This window comes from Megascapheus bottae, chromosome 7, assembly GCF_031878675.1.
Source record: "Megascapheus bottae isolate mThoBot1 chromosome 7, mThoBot2.hap1, whole genome shotgun sequence".
Classification (NCBI taxonomy): Eukaryota; Metazoa; Chordata; class Mammalia; order Rodentia; family Geomyidae; genus Megascapheus; species Megascapheus bottae.
In genome coordinates this window covers 79333614-79341583 of record NC_143515.1, presented here as the reverse complement: position 1 = coordinate 79341583, position 7970 = coordinate 79333614, and positions in this window count along the sequence as shown.

The following is a 7970-nucleotide window of genomic DNA, read 5'->3' as shown; positions in this document are numbered from 1 at the left end:
GCGAACTGACAGGTCACGTGGGCGCGGCGGGGCGGGGCGCGGCGGGGCGGGGCGACGCCGGACACGCCCCCCGGTGGGCGTGGCCGGGAGAGGCGGGCCCCGCCCCGCTCCGCCGCCGACCCGGGAGGGAGAGGACCTTGGCCGCGCGCCCCAGGCAGTCCTTTCTCCGCGTGGACGTCGCTCTTTATTGTTATTTTATCACCGGATCTCCCGATGCCACTAAGCTTATTCGGAGAAACCAGCCACCGTGGTAACTCCGGAAGAGGTGCCCGCTGCGTTTCCTCTTCCTCCGGCGCCCACCGCCCCCCCCCCCCCCCCGTCCCCGTCCCCGCAGGCTCGCCCGTCGCGTGTCCCCCACGCCGCGGCGGCGGGAAGAGGCCTGTCCTGGTCCCCGGGGCACCAAAGTCCACCCCGGGCTGTCCCGGCCTGCGGCCCCAAGAGGGGGAACAAGTGCTGAAGGGAGGAACCGGAGGGGACCCGCGGGGACGGGCGCAGGGACCGGGCCTCCCGCCCCGGCCGTCCCCTCCCCCCACCCCCGCACCCTCCCCCCCCCCCCCCCCCCCCCGGCGCTAACCCGCCTTGTTCTCCGCCTCCGCAGCCTAGGCACATCCAGGCTCGTGTCCCCCAGGAGCCAGGTCCTGGGAGCCCTCCCAAGAGAAGGTCTCCATCAAGAACTGCTTCTGCATCAAACACGCATCTCCACGAGGAGGGTGTGTGTGTGTGTGTGTGTGTGTGTGTGTCTGTGTCTGTGTGTGTGTCTGTGTGTGTGTCTGTGTGTGTGTCTGTGTCTGTCTGTCTGTGTGTGTGTCTGTGTGTGTGTGTCTGTGTGTGTGTGTCTGTGTCTGTCTGTCTGTCTGTCTGTCTGTGTGTGTATCTGTGTGTGTGTGTCTGTGTCTGTCTGTCTGTCTGTGTGTGTGTGTCTGTGTGTGTGTCTGTGTGTGTGTGTCTGTGTGTGTCTATGTGTGTGTGTCTGTCTGTGTGTCTGTGTGTGTGTCTATGTGTATGTGTGTCTGTATGTGTGTGTGTCTGTGTCTGTGTGTGTGTCTGTGTATGTGTGTCTGTGTGTCTGTGTGTCTGTGTGTATGTGTGTGTGTGCGTCTATATGTGTGTGTGTGTGTGTGTGTGTTGTTGTTGTTGTTGCTGCTTTGAGCGGTCCTGGGGTTTAAACTCGAAATCTTACATGTCCTAGGCAGCTGCTGTACCACCCGAAAGCCAGGCCCCAAGCCCCAGTTGACTCTTAGTAATGTTTCCCCCCAAAAAAGCAGATATTAATCTGAGTGGAAGGGATTAGAATCAGGCCGCATTTTAGTCCACATTTTAATGCCAGATGGCAGGGGCATCGCATACTGAGATGCAAGGTGGACGGGGTTAAGAGAGGAAGGGAATGTATTTGTCAACCAGCCCCTGCCCTAAGCAGATTAGAGAGGGCCAAACTCTCAGTTTACATTGTTGTTGTTGTTGTTATTATAAGAATTATGGAGGCCAGGCATTTCAGTACTAAAACAAGAACCTTTAATGGCTTAAAAATGACAAGGTAACGTTTTGGGATCTGAAAGTGACTAGAAAGAAATGATAAAAATTATAAGAGCTGCTTAAAATGTCAACCAGGGGTGTGCAGTGAGGAAACGGATTTTGCAGTCATTGAGGAAAATGGAGTTGCTGTACAGTCCTTCCACGTTCCATTCTCCTGCCTAAGACACTTCTAGTTATTTGTTGTCCTTTGAAAGTTTTTGTTGTTGTTTGGGTTTGGGAGGGGGGCAGTTAACCAGAATTTAAACTCAGGGCCCAGGCTCTGTCCTTTAGCTTTTTCACTGAAGGCTGGTGCTCTACCACTTTCAGCTTTTTTTTGGGGGGGGGGTAGTAAGTGGAAATATGAGTCCACAGACTTTCTTGCTAAAGCTAGCTTTGAACCGTGACCCCTAGATCTCAGCCTTTGGAGCAGCTAGGATTACGGGAGTGAGCTGCTGGTGCCGAAGTCTTGTGACTGATAGCAAGAACTGCTGACTGCTTGCATTCTTATGGCCTGTAGCACTTTCTGCCTTGCAGCATGAACTGTGGCCGAGTTGAACTAAAACGATTTCTCCCCAGTTTCCTTTCAAAGACGTGTCTTTCCATGTTGTTAGCTATGTTTGTGGTGTACGTGGCTTGCCTAAATCATTCTGGAAAATGTACCACCAAGGTTTTGCTCTAATGGAATGGCTCCAATGAAGCCCAGCCACTGCTGGCAGTGTGGTTTTCTGTTGGAGGGAAGATGGGGCATGCTCTTTGCATTCCTCACTACACTCCCTGCAGCACCATGACTGCGTCTCCTTTCTTCTTTCCAGCGCCCTGGGATAATGCCCTCAACGCTCCACTGGCTGCACATGGCTTCCGTTTCATTGAATGCCTGCCCAGTTTTCCATAGGTGTCTCAAGAAGTTTTACAGAGATTTGCTTCTTGGATCATCAAAGGAATGTGTTCGTTGTATTTTGGAAATGACACAAACATTTGAAGAGAAAGCTCCTCAAGCTCACCACATGGAATTCTCTGACTTCTTAGAAATGCGAAACACACAGCTGTTACGCAAACTCATTACTTGAGAAAACTCACTACATTGCGGAAGAGTGGGCCAACAAGGATGCTCTTGTATTGTTACATACTTCTACGTTTAAAAAAATACAAGATTTCAAGCCCATGACTGACCCATCCCCCCGAAAAAAAAAGAAGAAAAATTACTCAGGCAGACAAGGCAGGAAGACTGGTTTTGAGGCCAGCTGGGGCAGCCCAGTGCAGGGCAGGTCTGTTCCAGACAGAGGAAACCATGTGTGCAGAGGCTGGAGGGCCAGGCAAGATCTGGGGCTTTGGGGAAGTGATAGGCAGATGGAGAGTGCTGGGGTGCAAATGTGAAACAGAGGCTGGGAGATCTGGGTTTTGTTTGGAGCATGGAACCCCCTGAAGGTTCTGCTCTACCCATCAAGACCTTGCACTTCTGTTCCTCACCCGGTCTCCAGTGTAGAGTGGGGCGGCTGCCGTGTCCTGGGAAGTGAGGGGAGGGACGCCTCCCCGGGCACAGGCCCAAACTTGGCCATTTCCTTTGCTTTTTATAAACATGCACCTGCTTTTCCATGATCCTGAGTCCAGATTGTAGTGTCCAACTCCACAAAGTTCTCCCCCACACCCGCATCGAGTCCACTGTGGACTTGAGCGTGCCAACCCCTGCCTGCTGAGAGCACAGAGACTGGGCCTATGTGGGAAGGAAGGCCCGGCCGACGTTTCTGTACCTGCGCTCAATTGGTAGGCTAACCTTACAGTATTCTAAAAGAACTACACTTTATCTTAGAAGACGGAATTTCCCAGATTTATGGCTCCTTCCACTTAGCTTGGGCTCCTCCAGCCTAATCTTCCTGTACTGAGATGGACTGTGATCAATTTCCCCCAGGCCAACAGGACCAGGGCTCTGTCTCCAGTGCTCTCAGATCTTGGAAAGGACAGAGAGACCCCATGGCTTTGGACACACTGTACCAACCTGGCAACCTGTACTATGCATGGATGTTTGTAGAACAGCACAGTAATTGACTGCTCCACTTAGCTTTCAGAGATAAATGAAGCTGAGAAATGTTTTTTAAAAATACATAGAAGGCAAGTTCTTGGGATGATGCCCAAAATAAAAAGGGGCCAGAATGAAGACCAGATATGATGCAAGGGAAGAGGGAACAGCGTAAACTCCTGTGCTCATGGTCAAGGAGAGTTAAGAGTTGGAGAGAAGAGTTATGACTCAGTGCAGATGAAAACCACTTGCAGTTCGGTCTACAACAAGCAGGGCAGACACACGTTCACTAGCACCAGCTCAGTGTTTGGTCACAACTGTTTCAGACTGAAACCTTTTCTCATCACTGTATTCTTACTGGTAGGAACCAAAGATGCCAGAATCCCATTCTTCAGAGTACAATCCATTTGGGGAAAAGGGCGAATGATATTCTAGACAGATGTGATCAAAATGAGACAGGCTAAGAAAGAAAGAACTGAGAGCATAGAAGAGTGAACAGTCTTCTCCAGACCAGTCGAGAAACCAGCAATGAATGGCCCCCAAGAAAGCAGAGCGGCCAAGCAGGGGGCAGGAAAATGCTGGGGAGATGATGTAGACTAAGAGGAAGCGAAGGGGCATTGTCTGCTCAGGAGCAAGTGGAGATCGATGCCCAGCCACTTTTGTTTAAAGGTTTTGAATCAACATTTTTACATATACGCTATGTTTTTAATTTCTAAGAAAGCATTAAGTCCTTGGTCCAGTGCCTTTGCTTCTTAAGACTGAGGACCCCTGCCCGTTGCCAGAATCTATGTATCTCATTCAAGCTAAGTGGGCACCCTGAACCTTTACTAATAATCCCTGAAGTCAAAATTCACTGACAGTCATCTTTCCCTTCCTCCCTTAAAAAGGAATAAAGTGCTGAAGACACATAATATTGTATTCAGTCCAGTCATGGATTTTTAACACCTAATATTGCATTACATCCATTCATAGATTTTAACTCTTTCATTTTTTTTTTTTTGTGGTCATGGGGCTTGAAGTTGGCCTGGGCACTGTCCCTGAGTTCTTCAGCTCAAGGCTATCACCTAGTTTACATCATAAACATGTAATTCTTTTTTTTTTTTTGCCAGTCCTGGGCTTGAGCTCAGGGCTTGAGCACTGTCCTTGGGCTTTCTCAAGGCTAGAGCTCTACCACTTGAGCCTCAGCACCACTTCCAGCTTTTTGCTATGTATGTGGGGTACCGAGGAATCGAACCGGGGTCTTTCTGCATGCTAGGCAAGCACTCTACCACTAGGCCTAACTCCCAGCCCATAGACATGTAATTCTTATATACCACATGGTATGTTTTGAAATTTCACCAATCCCATATGTTCATCTAAGATTTAGTTTCATTTTATCATATTCTAATTGATCAAACAATTTTTCATTGGCAAAAGCTCATTACATTTTTTAGGTCTGAGCTAGGTATTGTGGCACATGCCTCCTGTAATTGAAGGCAGGAGGACCAAGTTCAAGGCAGTCTGGACTATACAGAGAGACCTTACATTACTTAGCAGCATTAGATTCCATTTCTCTCCCTCCCTTCCTTCCTTTTTCCCTTTCTTTTCTTCTCTCTCTCTCTCTCCCACCCTCTCTCTTTCTCTTTGGGCACTGCCCCTAAGTTCCTTTTGCTCAAAGACTAGCACTCTTACCACTTGAGCTACAACACCACTTCTGGCCTTTTCTGTGATTAATCAGACATGAGTCTTACTCATTTTCCTGCCTCAGCTGGTTTTGAACTGCAATCCTCATATCTCAGCCTCCTGAATAGTTAAGATTACAGGCATGAGCCAATGGCACCTGGCTAGATTCTGTTTTTTCATGTTACTTATTCCACTTTATAGTTTTTCCTGAATTTTCTTGTAAAACTAATGTTTAGCCTAAAGAGCTGCTTTTCCATTTGCTTCTTAGGTAGTATTTTCCCTATTCCTAAAATTCCCACCAAGTGCTTCTTAACTTACCTCAGCATTCTTGACCCCATGTATCATTGTGCTGTATCTTTATAGAGTCACAATATGTTCTAGAATGAATTTTTCAAAATTCTCCTTCTTAAACCTTTGACTTTTCACTAGTCTTCTTCCCCACCCCCCCCCCCACCAGTCCTGGGCTTGAGCTCAGGGCCTGAGCACTGTCCTTGGATTTTCTCAAGGCTAGAGCTCTACCACTTGAGCCTCAGCACCACTTCCAGCTTTTTTCTATATATGTGATGCTGAGGAATCGAACCCAGGTCTTCATGCATGCTAGGCAAAGCACTCTACCACTAGGCCAAACTCCTAGACCCCAGCTAGTCTTCTTGAGATTTATAATTCTTTCTTTGTGAATATCTTATAATGTGTGATACTACTTAATAGAATGCATTGACATTCTCTCCATCTTCTGCATCTACTTACTCATGGCAGATATTTAAACCAACTTCTCTGTGTACTCTCTTCCCTGCATTTCTTACGCTCTTCCCCCTCTGCACACTACACTGATACACGCTTTGAAAATGAAAAGATTGATTATAGCTGGAGGAGGCTTAGAAAACTTGGTCAAGGTAAGATTTGAACTGGGGCTGGAGATGTGGTTCAGTGGTTGAGGGTAAGTTAAAATTCTGTTACAGGCCAGAAAAAAAAACCCAAAAAACAGTTTTAACTGGTCTTTCCTACAAGACTGGCTAGAATGCTCAGCCAGCAGCAGCATTTTTGTTTAAGCCAGATTGTGAGAAATAGTTTAAAACAAAACGAAACAAAAAAAAGAGCTGAATATAGTTGTATAATAAGAGCGTAGATAAAAGTTTGGTAGCTCCCAAAACAGAATGTCCCTGGAGACGTTCTAGGAGAGAATCTGTTCATTTAGTACTATACCAGAAGATGGAGATTGTGGGATCGGCTTGGTCACTCATTCTACTCATACAAGTTTATGAGCCCAATTATGTTCCAAACACCTTGAGTGTCTGTGCTCACTTAGTCAACAAAGATTTATGGAATGCTTATCATGTGCTGAAAACAGTTCTGAGCACTGGACAGAATCCTGACCATCTGTCTTTATTCTAATAGGGAGGACAGGCAACAGATAACATGGTCGGTAGTCTGGCAGGTGTCATGGGTGCTCTGGAGGCAGAGCATATAAAGGGTTAAAGTGGGCAGAAGCTGGGGCAAACAGGAAGTGAGGGAAGAGAAAGAGTGGTTCGATCATAGGAAACCATATGTACAAAGTTCCAGAGGTGGTGGCACACTCACTATGTTCAATGGTCAGTAAATGTCAGGTGGTAGAGGAGCAGCGTGAGCAGGTGAGCAGTAGAGGATGAGGGTCAGGCTGAATGGGCCCCTGTGGGCCATGAGAACAACACCGAATTTTATTGCAGATGCATAAGGGTTTTGACAGAAAGATGATCCCAATTAGGCCAAAGAGCACATTACAAACTAAAAACACCTACTCACATTGTGGCTTATTGGTACACATTCCTGATAGAACCCAATGCCAGGGACATGTGACTGTGGGCATAAAGTAGTTCCTGCATGCTAGTTTCCTTGTGAGTAAACGGACTCGGAAAGTCAGATGATCATCACGCAGCTGTTTCCTAAGATTGAGAATATCTTGAATTATTCCATGATCTACTTCCTGGGTAAGAGTTAATGGAGTTTCGAGGAACTGTTATAACCTATGGTCTTCCAAAAATACCTTTAGATAAACATTGCTCCAGTGTAAAAGTAAAATGTATAGTTACCAATCCTTTACTGTCTCTAAGTCCATCAACAAAGCAAGATAATTTGTTTCTGTTGTCCATGTATGTAAAGCTAAGTTAAACAGTAATGAAGTGTTAAACTCCAAATGAAGCTCTAGAATTTAGTATGTGTATGTATTTATATATATCCACCAATTAAGCAGAAGAAATGCACTAAAATATTAAAACTGGTTGTCAGTAGTAGGATGACGGGTGATTGTTTTATTTACTTGAGTGTATTTTGCTACTTATAGCAAGCCTAATATAAAGTGGAAGGGAGGGGACAGTTAACTAATAGGCACATAGAGAACTGGTAACTCCTAATCTGAGGTTAGACAGGGAACAAGTTTTGCCTACAGGACTTTCACTGTGAGCATTTTCTTCATGCTACGTTGCAGATTTTTCAAAATTCATCAAATTTCACAAAACTTTGTTGCTTTGTGTGACTATGGAATCTATCTGTATCAACAAGCATAGGTTATTTGTTTAGCAGACACATAATAGTGGCAAAAATGATAATTTGGAAGTGATGCAGTGGCTCAATATGGTAGAGCCTTGAACTGAAGAGCTCAGGGACAACAGCCAGGCCCAGAGTTGAAGCTCCATGATGGCAAAAAAAAAAAAAAAAAAAAAAAAGATTTTACAATCATTCCTTTTTTTTCCAAACTGGGAGAGAAATGGTCAAATAGGTAAGCATATTGTGAATATGACTGTAGATT